Source organism: Onychostoma macrolepis, chromosome 14, assembly GCF_012432095.1.
Source record: "Onychostoma macrolepis isolate SWU-2019 chromosome 14, ASM1243209v1, whole genome shotgun sequence".
NCBI classification, from domain to species: Eukaryota; Metazoa; Chordata; class Actinopteri; order Cypriniformes; family Cyprinidae; genus Onychostoma; species Onychostoma macrolepis.
In genome coordinates, this window is record NC_081168.1 from 22,293,900 (window position 1) to 22,309,613 (window position 15,714).

Here is a 15,714-nt window from a genome sequence, read left to right on the forward strand (position 1 = left end):
AAAATTACCCCCAAACAAAAAAACACATTGTACTAATTTTATCTGAGGGTCTCAAGTTAAAATTAAAAAATATATATTCACTGAACATATTAAATTGTGCTCAGCCAGCCAATCTATCAAGCAGAAGTGAAAAATCTGTGTTGGCCCAGCAAGCCTTGCACCAAAAAACGCGTGTATACGCATGCGTCTGAGATCAACTGTTGGTGTGAATTCAAATGTCTGTGCGCGAGATAGCGGGCCGATGCTGATGAGCGACAAAACATCATTTCCAGACGGATTTTCCATTGTTAAAGTAATGGTGAGTACTGAACTTTGTCTTTATTAAGTCATGTTTAAGTTAAACAGAGTGCAGGTCTCAGTAATTTCAACATAAAAACGAAAAACGTGAGTATTACATTAGCTTACATTACATTACCGCCTATGATAAGTTAACATAAGTATTCGCTAAACGAATTAAACCGAGTTTCCGAATGTTTTACGTTAGGACACAATACATTTTATATAAATTGCATTGTATTTTGCAGAATAACGGTCAATTCACGCCAGTACTCATGACTGGCATAAGTTGGCTTGATGTTGGACATTCGATATTCACATATTTAGGGACCGTCTCTTAGGGCTGTCAAAATGGCTGAAAAATCATTCGAATTCGAATTTAAAAGGCATCATTTCAGTTAGGGGGGAAAAAAGCTTTTGGCTTCTCTCCTGAGACCACACGAGGGCGCATCGAGCAAAATATTACTAATCCACGGTTCTTCAAAGCATAACACGACTATCTTTGAAAAATGTGCATAATGTTTAAAATAATGTTTAACCTTATATAATTAAGTTGCTTAAACAATTAGAAACAAAACAGCATCATACAAGTTTATACAAAGCACGGAAAACCCATCACAAAGAGTAACGTTACTTTTTTTCATTTAAAGACATGAAATGCAGTGGAATGGGGAGAGAGACCCGTCCCGCCATAAAGTTGAGAGACATGTTTTTTCAAAGTTGAATTTTAAATGGCTTTCTAACTATCCGACTCTCTTTTGCGAGACGCGACCCAGATAGCAAAATTTGTCTGGCCCACCTCTGGGCCACAACCTTGCTTAGCTTCTGGCCCAGTTCCGGCTGGGTCCCCGGCCCAAAACTGGCACACACACTGAAAACCGACTCAAACAATTTCCTCTGGCCCAGATGCGGCCGACGCCCCGTAAAATGACTCTTATTTATTGACATGGCCCAGATCTGGCCCGCATACTGTAGAGTGACTTCTATTATTTTATGTGGCCCAGGTCTGGCCCAGACACTTTAAGCCAGATCTGGCTGAGATTCGGCTTGGTCCCCGGGCCGAATGTGGCCCAGAAACTGCTAAATGTAATTCAGCAGTGAAACACAAATGCAACCATTTAAAAACATTAAAAAGGCTTTAATTATAAAATTACCAAATACTTTAATATAAATATATATGAACAAATGCACTACAGTATAAACATTCACACTTTTTAAACCACAGAGTAACAAGTAAATTATATTTACTGAGATATATATGAATGAAGAGTTCATTTGCAGAAACAGATAACTTCATCTTTAACAATTTTTAAAAATCATGTTTTTTCATTGTGCATTCCAATTAATCTCAATCAAACTGCATTCAGGTTATTTTGATTAGGTAAATAATAACTAATAAATACTAGCTAACTAACACAATAAAAACATGATAACAAAAAACATGATTTTTAAAAATATTTAAAAAAAGGAGTTATCTGTTTTTGCAAATAAACTCTTCATATATAAAACATTGTGTGTCATAATTCAGTTCAGTTCTTTTCAAATGGTGTCAGTGCAGTCAAGTCAATAATATTGCTGAATATTAGGTGTCTTTAACCAAGCAAGACAAAAGGCAACAATGGAACCCAAACAGTCTCGTCTGGCCAAACGAATGAACGTGGTGTGATTATTCCAGGCTGCATCACAAGTCAGATTGTGGATTGATATCATTCAGAATATTTCATCCAACTTCTTCTGCATGAAGTAATATCACGCCAGCAGGTGAAGCTGGTAAAAAGGGTCTGCGCAGAGGGCTTGTCTGGTTCTCGTAGTCTTTGTTGAGGATCTGTGCTGGGGCCATCAATGAGGTCTTCACAGGGGTCTGTCATCTAGCTGACATGGTCTCCGCTGACAGTCAGGGATGTGTTGTGGTCGTTCCTGGGTGCAGGTCCACTGTCTGGTCTGGATACCGACTGGATCAGCTGATTACTGTAACCTAGGGATAAGGGTGAGACAGTATATAAGCAACTAATATAAGCATTGATGTCATTCTTCTGTAACAGTTGCCTTCTGTTACATGGTTTATTTTGGGTGCTATGCTCATCCTGACCTCTAGGTGGCACCTGTGGCCTCACCTTTTTCTGTATAAGACAGGAAGCAGTAGAGTAAGAAGCAGATTCAGTTTGAATCCCTCATGACTTCATGGTTGTACAAACAATCCTGGTTGGAGAAACATTTAGTTTTCTGCTCCACCAGGATTTTTGTTTGTCCGAATTCATGCTCACCCAGAGCATGTTCATGGCAATGAAGAATGGATTAACAATTTTGGTGCTCCTTTGAGTGCATGATTGCACCTGTCCAAGGATTTTACCCAAAGCTTCCCGGCCTACCTCTGCAAGGATTTCACATCTATCGTCTCATCAACAGATAAGACTGTTAAACCACTTATGAATTGCACTACTTTGCAAGACTTTTACAAAACGTCATCCGCATATGTGGACATTTTGTATTTGAAACCCTACTCATCTATTCTGGACATTGTGGTTTACTTTTGTTTTGTGACTGTTTGCTGGGGTAATTTGTGTATTTGGGGAGCATGTAGTATGGGGTTTGTGAATATTTGGTGTAGCTAGTTTAATACAGTTTAGAAAAGGGATATCCATTGTCTTTGTTTTTTTTTTAGCATTAATCCAAAACTTGATTATACTGTAACCTATAGGACCTCTTGCAAAAATGATTCCCCCTCTTACCTGTAACAGGCCTGGTTTAAAATAGGCGGGACAGTTATACTTCTTACAAATTAACAAGTACATTAGATATTATAGGAAGTGTTGCTGCTTACCCTAATTGGTGCAGCATAAAAATCCTTTAAGAGATTTGAATTATACAAATGTGATGGTGTGTCATGTGTATGGAAGATTAAAGAGATGGGTCTTTTAAACTCACAGTGTGTCTGCCTCCTGAAGTCCACCCTTTTGATCTGCTGGAGCCACCTCTTCAGTCCCCTTGACCTCCATTGCAGCAGCATTAGCTTGAAAGTCTTTTCCAAATTGCAGCCTTGAAATATATACAAATATATATTGTAAGGTAATTATTTAATCTTAAGCATTACAGCTTTTTACAACCATTAGGACCAGACCCAGAATTCGCACCTTATATGTTTGATGAATGTTCATGCAGCAGCTCAGAATTTCTGTTAAAAAAAAAAAAAAAAAAAAAAAAGTCAGATTACATGTGTATATACAGGTGCTGGTCATATAATTAGAATATCATCAAAAAGTTGATTTATTTCACTAATTCCATTCAAAAAGTGAAACTTGTATATTATATTCATTCATTACACACAGACTGATATATTTCAAATGTTTATTTCTTTTAATTTTGATGATTAGAGCTTACAGCTCATGAAAGTCAAAAATCAGTATCTCAAAATATTAGAATATTTACATTTGAGTTTGAATAAATGACCCTCCCCCTACAGTATAAATTCTGGGTATCTATTGTTCGTTGAAACCACAATAATGGGGAAGACTGCTGACTTGGCAATGATCCAGAAGACACATTGACACCCTCCACAAAGAGGGTAAGTCACAGAAGGTCATTACTGAAAGGTGTGGCTGTTTACAGAGTGCTGTATCAAAGCATATTAAATGCAAAGTTGACTGGAAGGAAGAATTTGGGTAGGAAAAGGTGCACAAGCAACAGGGATGACCGCAAGCTTGAGAATACAGTCAAGCAAAGCCGATTCAAACACTTGTGAGAGCTTCACAAGGAGAGAACTGAAGCTGGAGTCAGTGCATCAAGAGTCACCACGCTCAGACGTCTTCAGGAAAAGGGCTACCAAGCCACTTCTGAACCAGAGACAATGTCAGAAGCATCTTACCTGGGCTGTGGAGAAAAAGAACTGGACTGTTGCTCAGTGGTCCAAAGTCCTCTTTTCAGATGAAAGTAAATTTTACATTTCATTTGGAAATCAAGGTCCCAGAGTCTGAAGGAAGAGTGGAGAGGCACATAATCCATGTTGCTTGAAGTCCAGTGTGAAGTTTCCACAGTCAGTGATGATTTGGGCTGCCATGTCATCTGCTGGTGTTGGTCCACTGTGTTTTCTGATGTCCACAGTCAACGCAGCCATCTACCAGGAAATTTTAGAGCACTTCATGCTTCCTTCTGTTGACAAGCTTTATGGAGATGCTGATTTCATTTTCCAGCAGGACTTGGCACCTGCCCACACTGCCAAAGGTACCAAAAGCTGGTTCAATGACCATAGTGTTACTGTGCTTGATTGGCCAGCAAACTCGCCTGACCTGAACCCCATAGAGAATGGCCCATAGAGAACCCCATATATGACCAGCACCTGTATGTTCAGATTAAACTTTTAAGTTTGTTTGCTCATAATAATCCCCACCAGAGTAAAATAAGTATGATTTTAAATCACATCATACGGCATATCTATGCTTCAAAAGTTTTCATTCACTCTAAAAACTGAACCTGCTCAAGTGCAGCAGACAGATTAGGCCCCCATTCAAGAACAAAAGATGATGCACTTACATTTTATGGCTTTCTTACGTATCTATAGTGTTTTTCTCTGTCAGAGCTTCCCACACGGCAGTGTTACCACAAAATAAATATTATTATTATTATTATTATTATTATTATTATTAAATTCAGATTGCACATATTGAATTGTCTTAGCAGGTGTAATGCTACAACAGCCCCTTACAAAAATGTCCTGTGGTACTGCAGCAGTACTACATAAATTTACCACACAACAAATGAGCAGAGCTTAATATGACAGGATTACCACAGCACTTTCTGTTGTACAGTATCACAAGAATTTACCATTAGATGTTGTATGTGGTTTTTCTGTTGTTTTTGTGTTGTAACAACACAAACTAAATATGACAGGATTACCACATCACTTTCTATACAGCATGAATTTACTACAGAAAATACAATGTGTTGTATTTGAATGGTATATGTATTGTTTCTGTGTGATATTTCCAAAACAATGACATCTAGCTGGCAGAAATAATGCAGGTGAGTGCAGTATGTCAAATAAAGTAATGTGGTATTTTTAAGGTTACTATCTGAATTAATATATGATAAAAATGCCAAACTGCTAAAGTATTTTTACAATATAAACAATTGTCTGATCTCACTTTATCATAATTGAAAATTTTATTAAACTACAAAAATTAATTTCCTAGATAGTACATTCTCACAAAAATTTTCGTTTTATGATTTAAATTTAATTTATGACAAATGTGTTATATTGTAACTGTAACAGCTATAATGTAATGACAACATCAGTATTTCTAAAATATGAAATATAGTCCAGTATGTATTGTGTGTTATATACTGTATGTATGTGTGTGCGCGCGCGCGCGTCTGTGTGTAGCCTATAGTACACAAAATAATCAATTATTATAATTATACACATTAACGTAATAACATTAATAATGATATTATGCACACATGCATTTACGCTTGCGTTGCTTGCTGCCCGTTTCCATGGCAATGGTGAAGCTCAGACTTTGGCGCACTTTTGGATTTTGAACCGTGACGTCAAGCCGTTCTCAACCGCCAACCGCGAACCAGACAGTTTGTAAAATGTTGCGTTTCTGATTATTTTCTTTTTTCGAAGAAAACGCAGTCGAAACAGGTCTATCGAGTTACACTGAAGACACGCACATTCACGACGAAACATTAATTAAGGAAGAATGGCATTTCTCCGAGGAAGTAATCGTCAGCTGGCCCGCTGCGAGAAACCAGACGTCTCAGTTCATCCGTCTTTGCTGGTGAGTAATTTCACGTAGATTAAGTGCTTCTGCTGTACTTTTATGTGCATGTTATGCTACCTGTGTTGTATTTGTTAGTTTAATTTACCACGCGATTACATATCACTCTGTTTAGATGAGATAGTTAGTATCAATATAACGAATTTAGACCGACTGGAAATAACATACAGCTCTTCATTAAATGAGCGGGTTCATAAGAGTTATTTGTTAATAAATTGGACACTGAAATTGTCCAAAAAGGCCTGGCTCAATAGTGTCATGTTCGTGAACTGAGCTACATTGGTGGATCAGTACATAGTATAGCAAGTTTTCATGATTTAATTGATTAATACGATTCATACTGAGTTCGGTGTAATACACTATCATGTGTTTTCTGTGTGAGTTAAACAAGTAAAGAGTGCTGCTGCAGAAATCTCCTTTTTTCCGATATTTAAAACAAAAATCTCAGCTACTAAGTTCAATCAGCTGACAACCCTATTGTTGACGTGTTTTTATATTACAGACAGGGCTTAAAGTTCTCCGGCACCCTGCCGGTGTTCTGTCGATTTTTCCTACCTTGTCAGATTTTCCTACCGTAGCGCAAAATTATAGCTATGTCTGTCGATCCATCCTACCTCATCGAAAAATCCTACTGAGGGTTTCTGCTTCGCTCCTGTCATACCTTATTCAAATAAACAGGTAGGATGATTTTACAGCGCAAAATACCTTATTAAACTACAAAAATTAATTTCCTAGATAGTACATTCTCACAAAAATTTTCGTTTTATGATTTAAATTTAATTTATGACAAATGTGTTATATTGTAACTGTAACAGCTATAATGTAATGACAACATCAGTATTTCTAAAATATGAAATATAGTCCAGTATGTGTGTGTGTGTGTGTGTGTGTGTGTGTGTGTGTGTGTGTGTGCGTCTGTGTGTAGCCTATAGTACACAAAATAATCAATTATTATAATTATACACATTAACGTAATAACATTAATAATGATATTATGCACACATGCATTTACGCTTGCGTTGCTTGCTGCCCGTTTCCATGGCAATGGTGAAGCTCAGACTTTGGCGCACTTTTGGATTTTGAACCGTGACGTCAAGCCGTTCTCAACCGCCAACCGCGAACCAGACAGTTTGTAAAATGTTGCGTTTCTGATTATTTTCTTTTCAAGAAAACGCAGTCGAAACAGGTCTATCGAGTTACACTGAAGACACGCACATTCACGACGAAACATTAATTAAGGAAGAATGGCATTTCTCCGAGGAAGTAATCGTCAGCTGGCCCGCTGCGAGAAACCAGACGTCTCAGTTCATCCGTCTTTGCTGGTGAGTAATTTCACGTAGATTAAGTGCTTCTGCTGTACTTTTATGTGCATGTTATGCTACCTGTGTTGTATTTGTTAGTTTAATTTACCACGCGATTACATATCACTCTGTTTAGATGAGATAGTTAGTATCAATATAACGAATTTAGACCGACTGGAAATAACATACAGCTCTTCATTAAATGAGCGGGTTCATAAGAGTTATTTGTTAATAAATTGGACACTGAAATTGTCCAAAAGGCCTGGCTCAATAGTGTCATGTTCGTGAACTGAGCTACATTGGTGGATCAGTACATAGTATAGCAAGTTTTCATGATTTAATTGATTAATACGATTCATACTGAGTTCGGTGTAATACACTATCATGTGTTTTCTGTGTGAGTTAAACAAGTAAAGAGTGCTGCTGCAGAAATCTACTTTTTTCCGATATTTAAAACAAAAATCTCAGCTACTAAGTTCAATCAGCTGACAACCCTATTGTTGACGTGTTTTTATATTACAGACAGGGCTTAAAGTTCTCCGGCACCCTGCCGGTGTTCTGTCGATTTTTCCTACCTTGTCAGATTTTCCTACCGTGGCGCAAAATTATAGCTATGTCTGTCGATCCATCCTACCTCATCGAAAAATCCTACTGAGGGTTTCTGCTTCGCTCCTGTCATACCTTATTCAAATAAACAGGTAGGATGATTTTACAGCGCAAAATACCTTATTAAAATACACAGGATGATTTCACAGCGCAAAATACCTTAAGATACACAGGTAGGATGATTTTACAGCCCAAAATACCTTATTAAAATACACAGCTGGATGATTTTACAGCCAAAATACCTCATCAGATTGTCCTACCACTATAAAATACACAGGATGATTTTACAGCCCAAAATACCGCATTAAAATACACAGGATGATTTTACAGCCAAAATACCTCATTAAAATACACAGCTGGATGATTTTACAGCCAAAATACCTCATCAGATTGTCCTACCACTATAAAATACACAGGATGATTGTACAGCCCAAAATACCTCATTAAAATACACAGGTGGATGATTTTACAGCGCAAAATACCTTATTAAAATACACAGGTGGATGATTTTACAGCCCAAAATACCATTAAAATACACAGGTAGGATGATTTTACAGCAAAATACCTTATTAAAATACACAGGAGGATGATTTTACAGCCCAAAATACCTCGTCAGATTGTCCTACCACTATAAAATACACAGGTGGATGATTTTTACAGCCCAAAATACCTTGTCAGATTGTCCTACCACTATAAAATACACAGGAGGATGATTTTGCAGCCCAAAATACCTCGTCAGATTGTCCTACCACTATAAAATACACAGGATGATTTTACAGCAAAATACCTTATTAAAATACACAGCTGGATGATTTTACAGCCCAAAATACCTTATTAAAATACACAGGTGGATGATTTTACAGCCCAAAATACCGCATTAAAATACACAGGATGATTTTACCGCCCAAAATACCTTGTCAGATTGTCCTACCACTATAAAATACACAGGTGGATGATTTTACAGCCCAAAATACCTTGTCAGATTGTCCTACCACTATAAAATACACAGGTGGATGATTTTACAGCGCAAAATACCTTATTAAAATACACAGCTGGATGATTTTACAGCCAAAATACCTCATCAGATTGTCCTACCACTATAAAATACACAGGAGGATGATTTTGCAGCCCAAAATACCGCATTAAAATACACAGGATGATTGTACAGCCCAAAATACCTTATTAAAATACACAGGTAGGATGATTTTACAGCGCAAAATACCTTATTAAAATACACAGGATGATTTTACAGCCCAAAATACCATTAAAATACACAGGTAGGATGATTTTACAGCCCAAAATACCTCATCAGATTGTCCTACCACTATAAAATACACAGGTAGGATGATTTTACAGCCCAAAATACCTTATTAAAATACACAGGTAGGATGATTTTACAGCCCAAAATACCTTATTAAAATACACAGGATGATTTTACAGCCCAAAATACCTCATCAGATTGTCCTACCACTATAAAATACACCAGGTAGGATGATTTTACAGCCCAAAATACCTTATTAAAATACACAGGTAGGATGATTTTACAGCCCAAAATACCTTATTAAAATACACAGGTAGGATGATTTTACAGCCCAAAATACCTTATTAAAATACACAGGTAGGATGATTTTACAGCCCAAAATACCTTATTAAAATACACAGGTAGGATGATTTTACAGCCCAAAATACCTCATCAGATTGTCCTACCACTATAAAATACACAGGATGATTTTACAGCCCAAAATACCTCATCAGATTGTCCTACCACTATAAAATACACAGGTAGGATGATTTTACAGCCCAAAATACCTTATTAAAATACACAGGTAGGATGATTTTACAGCCCAAAATACCTTATTAAAATACACAGGTAGGATGATTTTACAGCCCAAAATACCTTATTAAAATACACAGGTAGGATGATTTTACAGCGCAAAATAGCTCATCAGATTGTCCTACCACTATAAAATACACAGGTAGGATGATTTTACAGCCCAAAATACCTCATCAGATTGTCCTACCACTATAAAATACACAGGTAGGATGATTTTACAGCCCAAAATACCTTATTAAAATACACAGGTGGGATGATTTTGCAGCCCAAAATACCGCATTAAAATACACAGGTGGGATGATTTTGCAGCCCAAAATACCGCATTAAAATACACAGGTGGGATGATTTTGCAGCCCAAAATACCTTATTAAAATACACAGCTGGATGATTTTACAGCCCAAAATACCTTATTAAAATACACAGGTGGGATGATTTTACAGCCCAAAATACCTTATTAAAATACACAGGTAGGATGATTTTGCAGCCCAAAATACCTTATTAAAATACACAGGTAGGATGATTTTGCAGCCCAAAATACCTTATTAAAATACACAGGTAGGATGATTTTACAGCCCAAAATACCTTATTAAAATACACAGGTAGGATGATTTTGCAGCCCAAAATACCTTATTAAAATACACAGGTGGGATGATTTTACAGCCCAAAATACCTTATTAAAATACACAGGTGGGATGATAGTAGTAAGTAGCCGCCAGCAAATGACAAAATGATTAATTGCTTTGACCTTTCGTGACCTCATAATATTATTATTAATAATAATAATAATATCCATATGTGCCCCTTTGATCTCATAACAAGTTTCGGATGCGGAAATCGGTCAAGCGTGAAACTCCGGCGTCATCCGGGAAGAGCTATGTTATCCGGTGGTGGAAAAAACATAAATGAGCTGTCAAGTATTGTTTTGAAGATATTATGCCCCGTTTTGAATCTTTCTCATGGAAACATCTGTGTGGCGAGCGAGAGCCCCTCCCGTGTGGGGCACCCGTGTCAGGAACCGAGGCTCTCTCTCCCCCTCTCTCACCATCCCCTCTCTCTCTCTCTCTCTCTCTCTCTCTATGGGAGATGTGAAAAAGATAATGGTTTTAAGGACAAAAATCAGAATAAATAAACCATTTTTAACAGAACAGTTTTAAGACACGCATATGTTCTGTTGGTTGTATAAAAAGAATTTAAATAAAATAGGCTATCGACGACGGATAAAAAAATAATAATAAAAAAATGTTTGCCTTAACGAATAAAATGGTTAAAAAATATAAATGGTCTTACATTCTTCAGGGGAAGCAGAGAATACGCGTCTTCACGGTATCCCAGTCGGTCTCAAACGAACTGATTACAAAATTGTTTAGTTTAAACTTTAGCTCTCTTTCTCTCTCTCTCGCTATGGGAGTGAGTTTTCTCGTGTGTGTGTGTGTGTGTGTGTGTGTGTGAGAGAGATTTGTATACTTTAATGCTTCCCTAATACGTCTGAAGTTCTTATATTTTAAATTATTTTACATCAGTCACTATAGTTTTTTTAATGTCTTATTTTATTCATCCTCTTCAAAATTGTGCCCCGCCGCTCACTGCGTGATGAAACATGCAAAGTTGAATTCCCTTTCAGAATTTCGATCCGGAGACCCATCGGATGTTTAGACAGATGCAACCGTGGACAGCGTAATTTACGCGTTTGTTTTAAGAAGCTTGTTTAAAAACAGTTCTAGGCGTCTGTTTCAGTTCGAGCCGAGAAAATAAATATTTAAAATTAGCCATGGTCACGAACAATTTAGAGGTAAGCTTACACAGGAAACAAACAGTCACAATTTATCAATTTAATGGTGCTTTACACGCTGCTATCCTCTTTAACCTTATAGAATTTCAGAAGCCGATTATGTAAGGTGTTTTCACATATGGAAGCGTATTTTTACGGTCTAAACAGCATGCGTTTCTCACGATCTCTATTATTTTACAGATACATGGTGGAAGAGATATTTTGAGGAGTTTTCGTTGTTATTTAAATTACTAATAAAATATTTAAACTATGAACGTTTAATTATTTAATTTCTACATAATATTATTTAATTTATTTAAATTTTAACTCTATGCGCCCTACGCCTTAACACTGATAACTATATTACGTTTCGCGTATTTAAATTAATATCACAGCTTTTTATTAGGGCCCTTAATAGTTCTACGTATTTTGTGAACGTGTTCGTTTTTAAAAATAATTTTACTTGAATATTTAACTGCTGCAATTTGCGAATGACGAAATACGTCTGATGTGGACATGGGGGTTTATTATGGAGTACGAGCGACCCCATGTGGTCACACTTTTAAAATAAAGTCTCTGGCGCAAATATCATTCTTAAACCAGTTTTTATTTATTTTCAGATATTAAAACACGGTAGTAACATATATTATAACGAGATATATCTTTTTGTTTCGTGTTAAAATTATCATCTATGACATTTGTGGTTTAAATATTTCAAAAGTTATACAAATAACGTGTATTTTAATCAATTTAACAGATGCTCTCTCTAGAGACCAATAAAAATGATAGTAGGGGCCTTTAAATAGCATAAAACGTATTTAGGTGCTGCAGTTACACAAGACTGACCTAACTTTTGGAGCTCTTCAGATTTTGAGGCTTAGGTTTGTGACTTTTTTCTGGAAAAATGAGCAACCATGGTAAGAAGTTCTATTTATTTTCCTTGAAATTCGATGTCACTCTGTTTGAATTATATAGCTAATGCTTTATTGATTTATACTATTTTAATAGTTTTCCTATTATAGGAGAATCAAATGGGGAACAAAGTGTTTTTAGTCAGATCGATCTATGTAAGTCTCAAGTCTTTTATGATATTTTGATATAGTTGAACAATTTTAAATATTTAATTGAAGATGATTTCTGGTTTATTTTTAGTGACAGCACAGCTGATGAGTGAGCATGAGGCACAAAACGGTAAAATATTTATCTTTATGAATTTTAACTTTGTCGGCATTGTTAAAGCACCAGCTTAGATACTATTTAATAAAAGAAAAATACGTTTACGGAATAACTAAAAATATTTAAAGCGTCAGCAATGTTTTTAATTTTATTATCTATTCTTGCAGATACAGGGTCAGAAGCAGACATATCTGACAACGACGGAGACGTCGAAAATGAAATAATTCCAGGTGAGAATCTCAAACGCTATTTAATAAAAGAAAAATACGTTTACGGAATAACTAAAAATATTTAAAGCGTCAGCAATGTTTTTAATTTTATTATCTATTCTTGCAGATACAGGGTCAGAAGCAGACATATCTGACATCGACGGAGAAAATGAAATAATTCAAGGTGAGAATCTAGTATATTATTTGATATATATATATATATATATATATATATATATATATATTAGCCATAAACATATTTCCTCAATTTGCAGACAGACATACCCGCAGGACGGACGACGTAGCTAACTGGACCGAGACCCAGCTGCAGGAGTGGGAGAGGTCTTCTTGGAGCGGCGACGGAGAAAATAGAACGAGAGAAAGAGGTCGTCAAACGCCTTTCGCGTTCCAACATGGTGAGGAAGAGGAACAACAGACTGGCGATCAGAGTGTGAATAGGTATCTGATACGTACCGTTATCGATAGACTCGATTCGCAACGTGAAGAAATTTACAATAAGCTCAACGAGCAGCATGCTGCAATTTATAATAAAATTAATGAACAGCATGCTGCGATATGTACAACGCTGTCCGCTTACTTTAATGAAATTCATATTCGATTGAACAGACAGGATAACGAAATTCGAGAGATAAAAGAGGTTTTATATCAGCAGCATCAGGTATCGGAGGCACGACTCCACGGTCTGCAAGCGCATGTACTTCATTTATAACGACTTTGAAACGATTGAAAATTATTACGGACTTATCAAGGCCGTCGTGTACCCCCCTCGCAAAATGCTTCACCCTATACTCCCTTACAGATGTGGAGGAAAACTGATGTTTCCCTTATGTTATGTTCCCCTGCGCGCACTCCGAAAACCAGATGACAAACTGCAGTCACACGGACGAGGAGAGGGCTCTCTCAGGGTGTTGGGTCAGTATCGAGCTTTTAAAAGCTCTCGAGAAGGGGTATGTCGTAGCCAAAATCGATGAAGTTTGGCATTTTCCGCAGCGAACGGATAAGCTGTTTTGCGATTACGTAAAAAAGTTTTTGTGTTTGAAACAGCAAGCGTCCGGCTATCCGTCAAACGTGGTCACGGATGTCGACAAAGCGAATTACATACGGGAATATTATGAAAAAGAGGGAATTTGTCTCGACCCTGAAAAAATCTGCCACAACCCCGCTCAGAGGTCTATAAACAAGCTATTGCTTAATAGTTTATGGGGGAGGTTCTCTATGAGAGAGGACTTAGCACAAACCACCCTTGTGAAAGACCCTGAAGATTTCACCAGGATCGTTTTTGGTAAAACCGATACCCTGACATTTTTTACATTCGTCTCGGACGATGTAGCGCTTGTCCAGCGTCGTCCCGCCAAAGACGATGTTCGACAGACTCACGACATTAACGTGTTTATAGGAGCATTTACGACGGCTCACGCACGACTGGAGTTGTACGACCTGATGGACAAACTCGGCGACCGTGTTTTATACTCGGACACAGACAGCGTAATTTTTGTGTCTAGGGAGGGTGACTGGATGCCTCCTCTTGGAGATCATTTGGGGGAGCTGACGGTCTGGTTAACAGCTATGTGACATCTCACGACGATACGCGATACATCCTGGCTCGTGCTGAAAATATCGTGAGGGATAAAAAGCATCTCACGCTGCACAAGTCAGTCGACAAAAGGTTCAAGGTGGTGTATAATAAGCGCAGGCTTTTACCTGATTTCAATACTCTTCCTTATGGCTACTGATTCGATGATGCATAGAGGGGTACGGGATGCTTCTGAATTTGACTTTAGACTGCAACACCCTTTCTCATGCGTGATAAGTGGGCCTTCCAATAGCGGGAAAACCTATTTTGTAAAACGTCTGATGGAGAATGGTTTAAATATGATTTAAAAAAAAATCGAAAACATTGTTTATATTTACAATTGTTGGCAACCTCTGTATGATGAACTGCTTAAAATGTACGACATTAAATTTGTTGAAGGAATACCCACGTCTCTGAATGATGATAATTTACTCCCCGTCAACAAAGCTAATCTTCTGATTTTGGACGACATGATGAGCGAAGCCAGCGGGAATGCGCAAGTCCAAAAAGTCTTTACACAGTTTGTACACCATCGTAATCTTAGTGCTATTTATATCGTACAGAATTTATTCGCTCAAGGTAAATCGAGCAGAACCATTAGCTTGAACACAAATTATTTAATCTGGTTTAAAAACCCCCGGGACGCTAATCAAGTCATGGTGCTCGGGAGGCAAATGTTTCCGACCAATGCGAAATACTTTATGGAGTGTTATCAAGACGCTACCAGTCAGCCTTATGGATACCTCATGATAGACTATAAAGCGAAAACGCCCGAACAGTACCGGCTCAGAACGGGGCTGCTTTCCGATCGCCAAGTGGTCTACCTTCAGAAAAAAAGAAAGTGATCATGGCCACCAAACTCTGTAAATACCTACCTCTGTTAAAGATGTTACATAAAGCGAGGCCTAAACAACGACGTCTTATTTTGCAGTCGTCGTCCGACGAGCTCATTTTAGCACTCTGCGAAGTAGCGCTAAACATCCTTTATGGTACGATTCCGATCAACCGACAGCAGTACCAAAAACTAATAAGGAGAAAATCGGAAATTAAATTTCTCGCCGATAAGAAAATCGGTATAACCGCCAAGAAACGCGTTTTCAACCAGACCGGTGGATTTCTTCTACCGCTCCTAAGCGTAGCGATACCCTTCATTTCCAGCTTAATAGCGTCTAG

General features: G+C 37.5%; 1 long non-coding RNA gene across 1 annotated transcript; it reads left to right on the top strand.

The window, feature by feature from the left end:
* The first annotated feature begins 7,190 nt into the window (after positions 1 to 7,190).
* On the top strand, positions 7,191 to 12,753 carry LOC131552997 (uncharacterized). Its single transcript, XR_009274095.1, has 3 exons — positions 7,191 to 7,375; positions 12,585 to 12,629; positions 12,715 to 12,753. It is a non-coding gene; the product is annotated as an uncharacterized LOC131552997 (long non-coding RNA).
* Positions 12,754 to 15,714: the final 2,961 nt, after the last annotated feature.